Genomic DNA, 17,177 nt, shown 5'->3' on the forward strand with positions numbered 1-17,177 from the left:
TAAAATGAAGAGTGAGGTTATGTTAGCTCTGCTTGGTAGATGACTGGCAGGACACAACCAGGATTCACTAACGTTACACATTACGGACATGTCTTAGAGCACCGGCTTGCCAGCAGCGCTAAATATAGACAGCTACTAAACTACTTACAGACTGACATTGTTTACTTGCTTACTTGCTGTCACGTTTCAAATCGTACCCCCATGTAACTGTACTGATAAATACTTTACCTTGACGCATTGTATCCGGTAAAAAGTTGTCTTGAAACAAAGTAAATTTGTTTTGATCTGATCTTCATTTAATTCCAAAATAAACACACGCCTAAAAGTAACGAATGACAGTGTGTGTAGACTCCGGGCCACAAGGTGGCGAGGGAGTGCAATTAAAACAGATCCTCTTCATAGCATCTTGTAATTAGTTATTAGATGTCAGAAACAGGGTTTTGCGTCATGTATAGTAATGATTGATAGCTGCCGTTTTTGTGATTTTTTTTTTTTTTTTTTAAATCAGGAACAGTTAAATAGGTTGGGAGAGGGAGGCATGAAGAGATTAGACTCTCAAAAGAAAAGCATTTATACTCTCTGACATTGGTGGGACATCTAGACTTCAAATCAGGAAATGTGGTCTCAGTGGAAACGCTGCAGGCTAGAGAAGTAGTAATCAATCAACAAATGTGCTCGGAATTGTGTGAACATGTGATCCATGGTGCACAGTTGAATTTGCATTTAATCACTGAGACTTAGACTTCATTTTATTGTCATTACATAAATCACTCAGCCATGCACTTGAAATCAAATTTCAATGCAAAGAGATGTACATGGATGGAAGCTTTGTTTCAACCAAGAATATTTTTTGGAAACATCAATCAGGTTGATTTAGAAGAAAAGAAAAAAAACTAAACCAAAACAAAAAACTGAAAGCCAAATTTCCCAGGAATTAGAGAGAGAGAAAAAAATCATTTAAATTAATGGCAACCAAGCTCTGAAAATGTTCAATGTTTCCAAGCCAAAATTCCAAATTAGATATTAGGAAACTTTCATGAAATTTAACAGAAATTTTCCACTCCTTTGCAACCCTAATCATGAATAACCATGATACGTTACAAGTTATTTATGTCCCCCAGCAAATGAATCCCAAACACCACTCTTGCGTCACAATGTGTGGCGGGAATGTTGTCGCTAGTGGTATTTGGTTAAATAAGTTTCAAAACACTTTCATAGAAACATGAGCGATTATCAGAGGATGAACCTGAACAACAGTGGGTTTCCCTGTACCTCCTGTAGACCATCACTGTGGATTTAATGCCTCCCACACCTGTTAGAGTTACTTCCATGAAGTCTCTGTCTTTTTCTCTGTCTGTCTCAGCAGGTTTTGACCACTCACACTAATGGGCTGTGGGTTTGTGCTACAGAAAAGAGCTCTCTGCCACTCTCGTCATACCACATCCTTAGCACAAGTGTGTGTTTGCGTGCGTGTGTGTTTAGATCAGTGTTCTGATATGAAGCTTTATTTTTATAGTTTTGTCTCCCCCAGGAGATGGACGCTCTAATCTCGGCTGAAGTGGGACAGGAGAGGGGAGCAGAGAGAACACACACACACACACACACACACACACACACACACACACACACACTTATGCATGCTGCAAATTAGCCCGCACATTAACAAACACACACACACACACACACACACACACACGCACACTCAGTAAGGCTGGAGGATCTGTCACAAGCCATAGACCAGCTGCAGCCAGAGGAGAAGGAGGGAGGAGAACAAAGATATGAGGAGTCCCGTTGCAGCCATCCAGACTTTCTTTGAAATGGCTTGGGAGGAAAAACATCTCCAAACACTCCTCTGAGTGTCTGCATGGGCCTGTTTGGTGTGTGTGAGTAAATGCATATTCGTATGTATGTCCTTGTCGATGTTTGTGCTTCCTCGGAGACTGGGTTTGAGGACCAGGGCGGCCTAATTCTTCCTGACATGATCCATATGCTCATAGCTAATGGAGAGAGAAACAACACTGGCTCAGACACGAGCCTCTGCCTCTTATTTAATTAATAGAATTGAGCCGCCCTACATGTCAGGCTGCGGTGCAATTACTGTAACACAAACAAGAGCAGAAAACATGTTCCTTGTACCCCTGAAGTAACATACAACCCTTAACACACTCATATGCTTACATGTGTATTCTTCTGTAGATAATCCTGAGGCAGCACACACGTCAGACGGGCTGTTCAACCACATGTAGCCAGCGTGTAAGGGTGTGAGATTAAGCAGATAAAGTAGGCTAATTAATTTCCTGGATTAAGTAAGACTTGATCTTAACATCCCTACGGCTGGAGACGAGTTCAGAGAAAAACAAGGGAGCACAAGTCAGAGAGAGAAAGAGAGATAGGTGACGGAGCAAAGGATGATGGAGGATGATGAGGGTGATAGTGCTGATTTTGACAGGCCTGCTGTAGGCCGTGTTGGCTCTCCCCAAGACTTCAAACATCCTCATTAACCAACAGCCAGCCTACACACTTAACACGTGTGTGTGTTTGCATGTACACTTGTGTTCCTAAACTGATGTGGTTGTGAGAGAGCGAGGAAGAAAAAGAGAGAAGGGAGAGAGCAGTGTGTCAGCCTACACACTAAACAAACCCATGAAAATTCATAAGGACCTGGCGACGCCTACTCACAAATACTAAAAATACTAGAGTGAGTTGAGCCTAGTCAGAGGGGAGGAAAGGGGAGGAAGAAGAGTGAGAAAGAGAGAGGAGATGAATAGAGAGGAATGAGAGAGCAGCAGCAGAGGAGGAGGAGGGAGAGAAGACGAGAGAGGTGTAACATGAACCAGGGGAGAGTAGAGCTTAGAGAGAGGAGAAATAATAGTTACATCAACTGCATCCAACTTGGAACATCTATTCTCAGCCTCCAGCGGTCAGCATTCACTTGTGTGAGATAGACAGTGTGTGTGTGTGTGTGTGTGTGTGTGTGTGTGTGTGTGTGTGTGTGTGTGTGAGTGTGTGTGTGTTTCAGCATCAATTCTATTTCCCCAATTTCCCTAGATATGTTGAGCTCGAGGAAAAAGAAAAAAGCCTTCAAAATTTCTCAACATGTTGACATTCAAGCTTGTGTGTGCATGTGTGTTTGTGTTAAAGTCAGTGTTCAGGCTGATTTAATGAGGATTGACAGCGTTTTACCGTCAAAGTCATCCATCCAGCAGGGTAAGTGGGGTGGGAAGGACGGCCGGTTTGGGTTTTGATTTCGCTATGGGCGCTGAGATAAAGTCAAAGAAGACGTTTCGTTCTGGGCGAATGAATTGGAGCAAAGAAGCTCCTTTGTCAGCTCCGGCAGTAAACTTTCTGCTGGGTAGAGTAAATATTGACGGATGACGTTTGAACGACAGCATAACCTCAGACCAAGTGTACCAAACCTCTTTTATAAGACAGTTTTTATATAAGAAGCTGACCTAGCCACCGTGAACTCAGGCCAATGCTTTTGGAACAACATATTAACACTTCAGTGTTTACCATGCTTTGGTAAAGTAGACCTTGATTTGGTTAGAGAGTGGAGCGAGAGGAGAGACAGGGGTATGTCTTTACTAAATCATTAACTAAGGCTGGTGCAAGCTGGGTCAGCAAGATATCTGGATGCTAATCTTGGCTAACAAAAAACTTTCTATGACTAATTTTGTAGCTATAGTGTCAAACAGAAAAAAGACAGCCGAGCAAAAAAAAAAAAAAAGCTAAACAGGAGAGTGACACAGCCTGAGCTAAAGGCTAAATAGCCGTTAGTTTGTGCTGTATGACTCTTTAACACAGGGGCTAAGCTGTTTCTGATAATGTTCATTCCAACCCATATGCAGCAGTTATTCTTTAGTTGTCTATTTGCACATGAGAGTCTATCAATAAATGAAGAGTGAGGTTATGTTAGCTCTGCTTGGTAGATGACTGGCAGGACACAGCTAACCAGGACACAGCTAACCAGGATCCACTAACGTTACATATTACAGACATGTCTTAGAACATCAGGCTGTAGCTGTGCTAAATATAAACGGCTACTAAACTACTTACAAACTGACATTGTAAACTTGTCATGTTGGCCTACAAATACGCCAGAGCACCGGGCTACCAATATTGCTGACATATAACCCGGTGTTTCGATGCATCTGCTACAACTTTTGCTTGATGTCACGTTTCAAACCGTAGCACTGTGTAACTGTACTAATAAATACCTTACCTTGGCGTGTTGTATCCAGTTAAAAATTTGTCTTGAGCAAGGAAAATTTGTTTTGAGCTAATCTCCATTAAATCCCAAAACAAACACACGCCTCGCTAAAAGTAACTTACGACAGTGGCCAGGCCACAAGGTGGCGAGGGAGTGCAATTACAAACAGATCCTCCTCATAGCACCTTTAAGCAAAATGAATGCAAATATTGTAAAACTACAAATATGGATTAAATTAATTAAAGCAAAGGTTTAGATCGTGTCCAAGCTCAATAACTTTCATTCTGTAGCATAAAGTGTCTTTACTAGTTCCTCCTAACTCAGTCTGTTTCCTCCAAGTGTACTTTGCAGTTCTGCTAGCTAGCCATGTTGTTAAGCTCAGGCTCCAGTTTTCCACATGCTTCAGCTTCCTCCAACAGTCCAAAAACCAGTTGATTAGTCACTCTTGATCGTTTGTGTGTGTGTGTGTGTGTGTGTGTGTGTGTGTGTGTGTGTGTGTGTGTGTGTGTGTGTGTGTGTGTGTGTGTGTGTGTGTGTGTGTGTGTGTATGGTTGTGTGTCAGTACCATAGGCTGTATATTAAAGAGACAAGCTCAGTCTTTTACCATCGTATGGTTTTGAAGCCAAAATACCCGTCAGAGGCTTCATCATTGTGCAGCCAGAGTCTGCACATCAGAGAATCTGTGTGGAGCTGGATATCAAATAAGAGTTGTTGTTTTTTTGCGAGGATCTAATCTCTTCTTGGCTTCCTGTTGTATCTTACAATTCCTGAAAAAACAGGACTTGAACCCAATGTAGCCCAGTGATGTCTTCTTATCACCACAGCATACACATGTGAGAAACATTTCTATGAGGTGTATTTATTTTTAAAGTCTGACCACAGCTCATCTAGAAATACTGGGGAGACAGATTTTTTGACCTATACTGCAGCCAGTCACCAGGGGGAGCATTTTTTGTGGGGACCTCACTTGCCCGGTGAGACGTCCATTTTTTTTTTTTTAACAGTTTATGGTCTTACATGTTAGCTGTAATAGGTTGGCAACCTGTCCAGGGTATACTCTGCCTTGCACCCAGTAATAGGCTCCAGAAAGAAAGAAGGACTAAAGATGGATGGGTAGATGGATGGATAGATGGATGGATGGATGGATGGATGGATGGATGGATGGATGGATGGATGGATGGATGGATGGATGTCATCAGCTCGTATCATATAGCTGTTTGCCCCAGCATACTTTGTACACTGGAGAGGCCACTTGCTTCTCATAGCACCATCATCTGGGTAAAATACTGTGACACAAGATGGTTATGGCATATTAGAAATGCCTCTGTCTAGGATGCAGCCAACTTTCTAGATGGAAAAAAAAATTGGAATAACACTCCCCCCTTCTAAAGTTTGAGCTACAAAACGCCTTGTTTATACCTGGCCTTAAGATATGAAGCCAAGGTGGAAGTGCCAAAACCACAGTACCTCCAGCGTCCTCTTGATGCTGACTGAAGAGGTTAGCATCACAAAAAACTTGACAGTTTAGAGATTTTCTAAAATATTGTCTTGAGTAGGAGCACTCTTTAAGATCTGTAGACAGGTTAGATCCCTAAAATCATTTGAGTTCACCTGAAATAAATGACTCACGAAGCTAAAAACAATCTTTGTTTAATGCTTCTTTGCTCATTCTTCATTTGTAACGGCTGAATTGACGTGTTAAATGACTTGCTCACATTTAACAGCTGATTGTTGGCTTCAAAAAACATGTTATGTCAGAGTATCTTCCTCTCCAATGAGCAGCAGACAAGAAACATCATTAACATTCATTTGGAGTCTTTCTCTCTTGGTATTTGATGAGTGTAAATCCAATATTGGCTCTCCTTTTATCTTTTTATGTTTTTGTCTGTGCCAACTCCACAGGGAAATATGTGGCTCTTGTGCACAATGATGTTCATCAGCTATGTTCCAACTTTCCCTGTTTGCTGTTTGGTGCTGGACAGGTACTCCATTTTAAGTGCTTTGAACAACTCCAAATCCTCCACACCCACGTTATGTTCTTTGTGTTTTATCAGAAGGGGGGGGGGGGGGGGGGGGGGGGGGGGGGGGGGCTCTCAACACACCACATTTTTATACCAAAGTCTTGTCATCTGCTGTTAACATCCCTGAGTGTGAGCTGTGCCTCTGTCTGAGCAAACTTCCAGCAGCTGAAGTAGAACTGCATTTGTGTCAGCACTTACAGTATAGCACCAGATGTCCTGTTATTTAACAGGCTTATTTGAAGCCTGTGTTTAAAAACTGAATGATTTCAAATTCGGGGGGGGGGGGGTTCATAAGAAGTCTGGAGCACAGTCGGGAACATAGATGCTAACAAGCAAGGGACCATGTCCTCTGTGCAGTGGCAATAACCTTGATTGCAGCGTGGTAGCACGTATTACTGCTATGTTCTTCAGAAGTACTTTCGCTTTTTTTCCTAGTGATCGTGAACTCATATTTGCTTTCATCCATCCATCCACTTTCTACCACTTCTACTGCTGTCAGGGTCCAGGAGAGATCCCAGGCATGCACGGAGAGCACATGCAAATTCCACACAGAAGGGCCCACCTTGCCTGAACCAGGATTCGAACCAGTGACCTTCCTGCTTAGAGGTAACTGTGCTTACCACTGCACCACTGTAACCCTATTTACTTTCATTCAAAAGAGTTTAAAAGAACTAAAACCAGTTGATGATATTTTTGTTGGAGCTCTAGCAACCACTCTAGACCTCTGCCCTCGAACAGACGGTGAACACTTTCTTCCTCCTCAGAGTTACTCTACATTTATGTTGCCTTGAACTGTCAGAAATACACATTCAGCGTTGGAAAATATATCCCTGAAATTCAGGTGAGAACTTGACGCCTGATTTCCCGACTTGATGTTATATCTGTCACAAGCGGCAGCACCCGGTCTAAGAATATGAGACAATGCGGAATTGTTAAAATCTGCTGTTTCTCAAGTGTTCGCTTGAGGCTGGCTCCCCAAGTACCGGAAGTCACGTACACACCAAGCCAAAAAAGCCATTTTCAAAGCAGAAATTAACCTATTTACAGCCTGGTTTAAAAAACGTTTCCTGTCTGAGTCGCTAATTTTACTACCGGCTCCCACTGTACAGGGGGTGAATTGTTTTCCAACATGGCAGTTCAGAGGATATTAAGATCCCAAGCTCCCCCATTGAAAGGCACAGCTGAGGGTCACGTGACCGACAGGCACCCTGTGGTGGTAGGCAAAGCCCTTGCCACTACCAATATGGCCGCTACAGCCGATGTGCTTCATTTTCCATTTCAGAAACAGACAGGTGACGTCGGCGAGACTACGTCCATGTTTTACACAGTCTATGATCTGTCATCAACACAGCAGAAAAACAATGTTTTGTAATTGTTTTTACTAACTTAAAAATGAACATCAGTGTTGTGCAGAAACAATTTGCACTTTGGCATCACTATTACTTGCTGTCTACATACTTAATTGACCTAAAGATGTTAGAGAAGCTGTTTATTATACCTGAGACCATCCAGGGAGTCAATAAAAGTCCCACCCCTTTTTGACTGTGATTGGTCAACACAGTCAATAAAAATTTCACTTTATCAACCTTTTTCCCATTGACAAAGATATTTACTTTGATAACATTGTTGAAGATTAACAGAAGCTAACATTCACACTGGCTGTCTGTAAGCCATCTTAATTTTCAGGTAAACATCCTCAGTATAAATGCTCCTGATGGGGATTCCAAATCTGTTGAGTGATCCAGATCATTTGTCTCAGCCCAGTTAGAGCCAGCTCTCTTGGCTCGTCATAGTCCTGGCTTATTGTTCATGTTACAAGGGCCTGCTTTTAGGGCTGAGTTGGTCACAACTGACACTTCACCAGATGCTCTCCACCTCAGAGCAGATGCTGTCTGCTGTGACAGAGCTCGGTTTCTGCAGTGCAGTCAGGTAATGTCAGAATTATAACGTGAAGAAAAACTGAATTTAATTCAAATTTCATGTTTTGATAATCATTTTGAATATAATGCTCAAAGATTTGTTTTTAAATGCTGATAATTAATGTTTAACAGATTAACAGACATGAGCTTACATGGGGACGTGATTTTATTGAGCATTCAAAATATGTATCTGTTTTTAAATGATAGAGCTGTGAGTACAGTCCATGACAAGTGATCTTAGCTCTCAGGATGCTGAGCAGTGAGTGTTGAACTGAAATGACTCTGTAGATTAAATATCTGCTGCCTGCATGAAAAAGCAGCATCATGGACACAGATGCTGCTGACATTCACAATGAGCAGAGTTTCACTGCCTTAATCTCTTTAACACTTGTCTCGGTTGTTCTTGTGTTTCTACTTGCTATGATGTGCACATATGAGGACAAGTTCCTCTAGATATCAGGCTCTTGATGTACTGAAATAATTCAGGAATTGTCTAGCGACCGTATGTGACAGGCTACTCTTTCAGCCTGCTTATATGATGTGGACTTCTTACTGTCTCACATTTTAACTTGTGTGTTTTTATTGCTCAAAGCAAAAGCTCCAGCCTTCCTACTCAAGGGAGGTCAGGTGATGGAGAGTAAACATCCAGATTCACAGAAGTTTCACCCAGGAGACGGGTCTATGTCCTCAAGAGACAGTGATTCGTGTCCTACACGAAAGGTTTGAGTCCCCAGGAGACAGGGGTTCATGTCCAGGGGTTTATTTCCCATGTGAAATGTTAATGTGGAGTTATCTTTTTTAACTCTCTGGCCTTTTTTTAAAACTTGCCAAGTTGGTGCATGTAAAAATAAAATCTGTGACCATTTCACATCAAAGAGACAGTTCAGACAAATATTTCCACTGATACCATCAAGATCATTCTGTTGCCAGGGATTGAACAGTTATTTAAGCAAGAGCTGATACTAAACACTGGGAACATATTCTGTTTTAATAAAACAATGTTAACTCCGCAGCTGATCCACAATGTCAGTTTGTGGAAATAGTGTGAGTTTCTTCCTGTCTGAGGCTCTGGAAGGCAGGCAGTGTGCTTGTAAAAGAACACACATGCAGGTTCTCAGATTTTATTCAAGCCAGCAACAAAAGACAAAAAGAGATTCATTCTAGACTCGGTGGTTCACCCAAAGGCCCTGTGTAGACAACAACAGGAGAATTGATCATAACAAATAAAAGACTGGCTCTCCTCACAGCTTCTCCTGAAGAGTGACAAACACAGATCAACCTGCATGCTGTTTTCACACACCTTTTATACTCTGTTACCTGCTGCTTTGAGCTAATCAGAGAGGAGCGCTGTGACTCAGGTGGAATCAATATCCCCTCACCTGGCTCTGCTTCTTTTCTCACACAAAATCCATTATCTATACCGCTTTTCCTACTGCGGAGAGACAGAGCCAACCCCGGCTGTCATTGGGTGGGATGTGGGACCACCAGTCAGTCAGTCAGTCAGTCAGGCACAGGGCTGATATAAACAGACAAATAACCCTCACACCTACTTCTGTGTCCCCTTTCAACCAGACCACACTACTTTCGGACTGTGGGAGGAAATCTGGACGACCCAACAAAAAACCCCACACATGCACATGAAGGACATGCAAACTCCACGAAGAAGAGCTCCCGCCAAAGATCAAAGTGGGAACCTTTTGGATGTAAAGTAACTTTGCTAATCTTTATTTATCACTAAGGAGGGCACTTAAAACAAATGCACAACTTATCAACCGTAAACCCTTAAATTTGTAATATTTTGACCTTAGTGAGAAAAACACGCATGTTCCTTTCAGCATACCGACATTTCAAGGTGACAGTAGACTCTGTTGCAGCTTTCCAAGTCCTCCAGTATATAATCTTGAGAGTCCTGTCTGTGATGTATTGGCTAAACAGCTCCTCTCACCGCTCTGAAGTGGACTTTGTGTTGGCTTTAAATTTTGACAGATGATGTTTGATTGATGGCTCGGTCTCTGTCGGTCAGCTCTGTAAGAGCAACAAAGGCAACATGGCGTCCCTGGTAGAGCGCTGTAAATCTCACACAAGCACACAGTGGAGAGTTGTCATGTGTGACTGATGACAACTAGTCCTTCCTCACCTCCTCTCTCTGTCTTTCTCTCTGTGTCTTCCTTTTACACACAAACTGCTCTGCCAGGCTATGTTTATGCTAATAGCGGTATGCTAATCAGGATACTTCCAGGTGCAGAAATAGACGCAGAACATTAGAGTAAATTTAGCTTTAATAACCGGGCTAATCACACCATTAATGTAACATTCAGCCTGATGCACACACACACACACACACACACACACACACACACACACACACACACACACACACACACACACACACACACACACACACACACAAAGTGTGTAGCATCGTTGTTTTTCTAATAGAGGGTTTCCACCTGACTGCCGCTCGCTGAGGGATGCTTGGGGGCAGGAAACAAGGAGTTGGACAAACTCATCCCTTCTTCTGTGTGTGTGTGTGTGTGTGTGTGTGTGTGTGTGTGTGTGTGTGTGTGTGTGTGTGTGTGTGTGTGTGTGTGTGTGTGTGTGTGTGTGTGTGTGTGTGTGTGTTTGAGGGTGTAAAATGCGAGAGCTGCAGCTTTCAGGCTTCACACCGTTTTGTTGTGTTTGTTTTATTTTGTCTCGTCTATAAATGATGAAGCTCCAGACAAGAGAGGGAGGGAGTGAGGGAGATAGGGAAGGAGGGAAGGAGAGAGGCACTCAGGCCTCCCTGGGGGAAGTGTTCACCACTGGGCATCGTCCCCTCAGCATCACCCCCCACCCTTACCTACTAACCATTAAGCCCCATCACGGACAAATGAGGACAGATAGCATGCGTGTGTGACTGAAATGAATGATTACTTATAAAACTGTGCCCTGACATTCAGAGGCTACATTTTACACTTTGTCTTCAGTGTATTTCTTATTGAAAGTATTGAGTTTGGCAACCATGAAAAGGTAATATATAAGTCATTACTGGCTGTAAGAGGTGACATTAAATTTTAATCTCGTAGCTTTACTCATTACCTCCTGGAAACACTTTGTCAGAGCTTGGCCTATAAATCACAAACCAGTCTCATCTCTTCAAAGACTCTCGTTTATAATCTTAACAACCTTGTGAGCTATCAGCGTGACCATCAATATTACGTTTCCGTTTTGTTATCATCTGAGTGCAAATAAAACAAAATCAAAGATGTTTGAATAATTTGAAGCCGTCGCTTTTCATCCAAGTTTGCCGGGTGAGACCAGAGGAGGTCTGATTTTTCTGACAGAGAATCACAGACAAATATGAACAAATATTGAAGGTGTCTCATGAAGCAAACAAGAAGGTTCCCTTGCTAGAAACTGAAGTTTAGATAACTTGTCTTTGACATACTATCTACAAAATAACAAATATTGATATAATCATCAGTCTTATTACTCAAGTGAAGAATTCAGAAGACAGAAACTACATTTTTATACAAAGTGATAAACTGCATTTGGAAATAAGACCACTTTTTGTATAGAATAGCAAGCTTCACTTGCATAAGCGTCAAAAAACTTAAAAAAGCCATTATTCTATGTCCTACATCCGAGGGAGCCAGTTGAGGTGGTCTAAGAAAATGATAAAGATGCGTCAGCATTTTTTTCAAAGAAATGTTTGAATGACCCCAGGATAGATACAGAATGTGCTTGAGGGATTATGGTACATCCTGTCTGGCATGGGAATACCTTGGGAATCCCCCAGGGTGAGGTGGAAAGCTTTGTCTCAGAGAGGGATGTTTGGACCAATCTGCTTACCCTGTTGCCACCTATACCTGACTGCAGGGAGGTGCAAGAAGATGGAGTTTTATCCACAGTAGACCTGGGGTGGTCAACCTGCGGCTTGTGAGCCACATGTGGCTCTTTGCCTTTCGGTGTGCAGCTCTTCTGTCCATTTCATAGTTATGAGTAACGGTGTGCCGATCAATCTAAAATATTGATATACTGATACCAAAGTTGGGATCAGTATTGATTAATACTTGGGTGATGAGATTGATACTTAAGTTTCAGTTTCTCTTCTCTATATGTGCACCTCTCATGAGCTCATCTATCTATCTATCTATCTATCTATCTATCTATCTATCTATCTATCTATCTATCTATCTATCTATCTATCTATCTATCTATCTATCTATCTATCTATCTATCTATCTATCTATCTATCTATCAATAGATAGATAGTTAGATAGATCCACATACGGATACAAACACACTTACAAACACACTTAATTTTGCTTTGAAAACTGGGAACGTATTAATTTTTATCTTGTGTCATTTCATATATATGTGAGAGCGTTTGTACGACCACAGTGATTTGTGTGGCTCTTGGTCTCTGACTGGTTGGCCAGTTGACTAAAGACTTCATGTAGCCTCTTGGCCTTTGTCAAAGGTTGGGCAGAGTCAGAAACTCTAATGTGGCGGCCACCATCTTTAGGCTGAGTAACCTATGGTACACTCAAAGGAAGGTGAAAACAGCCCCAAAGTCAAAGCTCAAAGCTGCTCTAAAGATACAAACATATGACATAATCTTTCTTATCAGATATCATATTTGCTTATCAGCAAACATAAAAATGAAGTGGTCTTAAGGGTGCTGACAAACTGTGTTCAAACACCTTCAATCCAAAACTTTTAGCAGAAAAACAGAGCAGTCGATAGATAATACAACATTCTTTACGGGGAATGAGCTCAGTGAAACTGAGCTCAGTGTTTTTGTTTCTCAAAATCAGACAATAAAAATGAGAGCAATTTGTTAAAGTACTTGTCAGTGTCAAACATGTTTCTCAGCTGAGTAAACCGACCTTTCTGCACAGCCGACTGAAGACATCAATTATGTATTTTTAACCACACAGATGTTTAAAAATTGAGTTATCTATGCGGTTCAAGTGAACCCTGAAGTGATAAAACACATTTAAAATATATCTTTTTCCAGGCATTGCAGGAGGTGACAGCTAGAAAAGAAACGAAGAGACGAGGGAGAGCAAAGGCCCACAGCTAGAATCTATCTGGGCTGTTGTGGAGAGGAATTAGTTTTACATTGTAGTCTTTTTACCAAGTGAGCCATTGAGTGTATCTGCTTACATTTTTAGAGCAATACAAGGATAGGAAGAGCCTGTAGGTCCATAGTATGTTAGGAATCCTTGTTCAAACTTATTTTCCAGCCTGAAATAAATACCAAACTCCAGGCTGAAGAGGAGGCACAGACTTTCCTCCTCCAAAGAAAGCCAGACAACTGTGAGAACTTTCCCCTTGCTTTCTCGTGAGCCTTTATTCCTGTAAACACAAAAAAAAATGCTGTAAAAAGTTTTTTTCATTATACTGTCCATAAAGTCTTGGGACATATGACTTTTTACCCTCTGTGTGGGATTGTAGAGGGATTGTTCTGCTGTGGTGCTGTCCATGGTGCTGATTCCTCTGTGTCAGCAGAGCAGGAAGGAGAGCTGTCCAAGGTTTTTGAGGAGTTTCATGCTGACTGAGATGTGTGCTGCCGCGGGGAAGCACTCAGCCTGCGTCAGATCTCCTTTCCTAATCACTGAGACATTATTTGCTTGTGTCTGCTGTGACACACAATCCGTGGGAGCTTCATTACTTGCTGAGGCTCAGAACATTTTTTACTGACACATTACAACACTGCTGGGCCGTATAGACCTGAGAGAGGGGTGTGTGTTGACCTGGGAAGATTCTGTGGCAGCTTACTGTAGCTGTAGGTTTTGTTTATGACAGATAAATCTTTAAAAGACTTTACTGACTGATGCTAATCTAGTTCAGGACAGAAGAAAAACAGGGAAAGTCTCAAAGTATGTTTATAATAAGGTTTTAATTTGCATAGCCACCTGCTCACTTTATATTATCCTGCATACCTGGCTACCAAAAAACCCCATAAACAAGTTGGCAAAAATATTGATATATTTTTTTTTTTTATTGATTTAAGAAAATATGCATTTATGATCTTAATTATGCCACAGCATAACATAAAACTCATTACCTTAAAGGTCCAATATTATGCTCCTTTTCTGCAATTTAATATGGATTATTGATGTCTTCATGAAATGGTAGTAACATTTATAAACATAAATCAAGCACAGCAGCATTGTTTCCAGGCTCTCATAGCCCCTCTGTTCAGAACAGTCCGATTTAGTGGGCGTGACCTTCATATGTAAATGAGCCACCGCTGATACCGCCCGCTCTTCCGCGTCACTGAGAGCGGCGCCACGAGCTCTGGGTGTACAATGTATAGAAAACAGCAAAGCTCATTTACCGTAACATTACAGGCTAAAACAACAGGCTAACCGCAGCTAAAGTTATCATCCTGAAGCTAACACAGAGACAGGAGGGACACTGAGGAAAAGCTCTTACATCTGCTCCACAGCACACAGCATTTTAAATACTCACATTTCCAGGGTCAGAGGTTTGTTGGCAGATGGTTGGTAATGCGTCTGGATTCAGGACCAGTCTATTCACTAGCCCTATGTTGTACTGTCCAAAGTTGGAAAGCAGTCGGCCGTGAAGCATGTGCACACACATGCACAGTTTTACTGAGTGTAGCTGGCACATTTCCTTGATAAATGAACTCGAGCCACTTAGTCTTTTCTTCATCTGAGATGGGAAGCTTGTGCATGAAACTATGTGGCTGTTTACAGCCAAAAACAGAGCAGCACTTCAGCTTTTGCATTCTGAACAGCAGCAGGGAGGAGGTTTGGGGATATCTGCTCTGGTGGACCAATCAGGTCAGACTTGCTCCTGATTGGTCAAAAAAGGGAATCACTGATGTCAGCAAATCCCCAAAATGAATGAATGAATGAATGAATGAATGAATTTATTTCGAACATGCAAAAAAAAAAGAAACAAAACAGAAATAGGTCGTCACCATAAACAAACACATGCATACTAAACTTAAAAGAAAAACGAAGACTGCAGCAACAACCTGCAATCCTAACAGTTCGTCTTAAGTCAGGATTTTACATTCACAAGCACTACTAAGTGCAGGTTTTGTCATTAAATATCACATTTTGTGAGCTGGGAGGAAAGCCAAAGACCAACAAATTTCGCTAAAAGACTTCATAAAGTGATTTTTGCATAATGGGACCTTTAACATCTTCTGAACTACTGAGTTATGAAACAATTCACCCCTTGTACATGTGTGGGGTTAGAGACTTAAGCTGTAAGACAGACTCACTTTGTGAATTAGGCTGAATTAGACCTGTTTTTTATGCTGATAAGCTTTTTTTTTTTATTTTTATGATATTGTGTGTATTTTCCTTTGTTTTTGCAGCCAGCCTCAAGTGGACACTCAAGGAACTGCACTTTTGAAGCACTTCTACTTTGCCTTTTTTCAGGACTGGGGTTTCTAGTCATTGCCAAAGTGTTTACAAATTTTAAAAGTCAAAACTAAACATTGTCATAGTGTCAACAAGTGGAGGGGAACTTCTCTGTTGGAGGATTTAGTACAGTGCACACTCAGAAGGTGCCACATGTTGAGGATATATACTGTTATTCTTAACCAGTAAAGAAAGTATTCAACAGGAAAGGATTTGGCATCAGGCAGACAGTAGTGTTTTTTGATAAATGTGACTCAGAGAGAAAAGGCTAGTGACTTCTGTAGACTGACAAAGTATACAAAGAAGCAACTAGAAAAGGCTGAGGTATCTGCTGGAAGGCAAAACTCAGTCAAAAAGCACCAACTCTAATCAGAACTACCTTAGAATTGGATTTTTCAATACAGAAAAAAACAACCACAAAGGATCATAAAATATCTGCCAAAGGATGCAAGCATCACCAAGTGCACCATAGGTAACTACTGCGAATCAGCAAGAGAAACTGTCATGAGGAGAGGACAGGAAAAGGTACCCGCGTTTAGTAAGAAGTTCTGTATGCTGAGAAATTCCTGAAATGACTGGGGGTTCAATTTAGAAGTGGCACAGCTGCATACCAGAGTGTTTCTGCCCACTTAAAGCACTGAGCAGGAGTTAACCAAAGCCATCAGGATCCATCCCCGAGGCAACAAACTTAACTGTGAGGTAACTTCTTGAAATTTCTTTACTGCTTCATCTAGTTTTTTTTTTCCAGACATGTCACCAAAAACAGCCTCATGGTGGCACCGAAAGATAGTCCAGGGGATCAGCAGAAACAGTAAGATTTATCATCTGATCAAAAAATCAATCATCTTTTAGGATGTAAACCACCTTTAAAAAAGTTTTCAAGGTAAGGAGTTTAAATCTGGTCCCCAGTGTGAAGAGCAGGTCAGTTTTATCCAGTCTGCCCTTTTCTTCTGTTCCTTCACTTAAAGCTAAAGCAACTCCAGCTCCTCTCACAAGTCAGGTGGTTCATGAACTGTCAGCCTCCCTCCTCATCCTCCTGGGATACAAAGGGAAAAAGAGAGAGCAGATTTCTTCCTAACTTTTTTGATACAAGTACAAAGTGACCCTGCATTTAGAGCCCAGCCATCCAAATCCTTTTCAAGTCATGCAATGTTTTGTTTGCTACCTCTGTGGGGTCAGGCCTACAGTAAACTGTCACAAAAAAGAACTGTTCATGATTCATGCTGCACAAAAATATATAAACTGATGTATGCCTCGAAAAAAAAAGCACCATCATAGCAGAGATTAGGTACAAATGTGAGCTCTTGCTGATCAGTTTTTCTTCAGCAGTCGGCTAAAAGTATAAACACGCAGGTGACATAAGAGGTATGAGAGCACCTGGTGTGCCTGATTGTGTTTGCCATTTGGTCTGACACCTGGCTCAGCGGGACACCTGTAGCTGCGAGAGGAACGAGGCACCCGGCCTGCAGAGAGGCCAATGCAAATCTGAGACCCCTTAGTGAGCAGGAGAGGCTGTAAACCAGCGGACCACTCTTCCACTTCATCACATGTGATTGCGCTGTTGACATTCTGAGTCTGACCTGTCATTTCAGAGGCTTGGATTCAATTCTATCGACTGCAGCCACAGAGAGACGTCGAT

Source organism: Halichoeres trimaculatus, unplaced genomic scaffold (assembly GCF_033239565.1).
Source record: "Halichoeres trimaculatus isolate MK-OKI-2021-1 unplaced genomic scaffold, fHalTri1.1 fHalTri1_scaffold_2, whole genome shotgun sequence".
Classification (NCBI taxonomy): domain Eukaryota; kingdom Metazoa; phylum Chordata; class Actinopteri; order Labriformes; family Labridae; genus Halichoeres; species Halichoeres trimaculatus.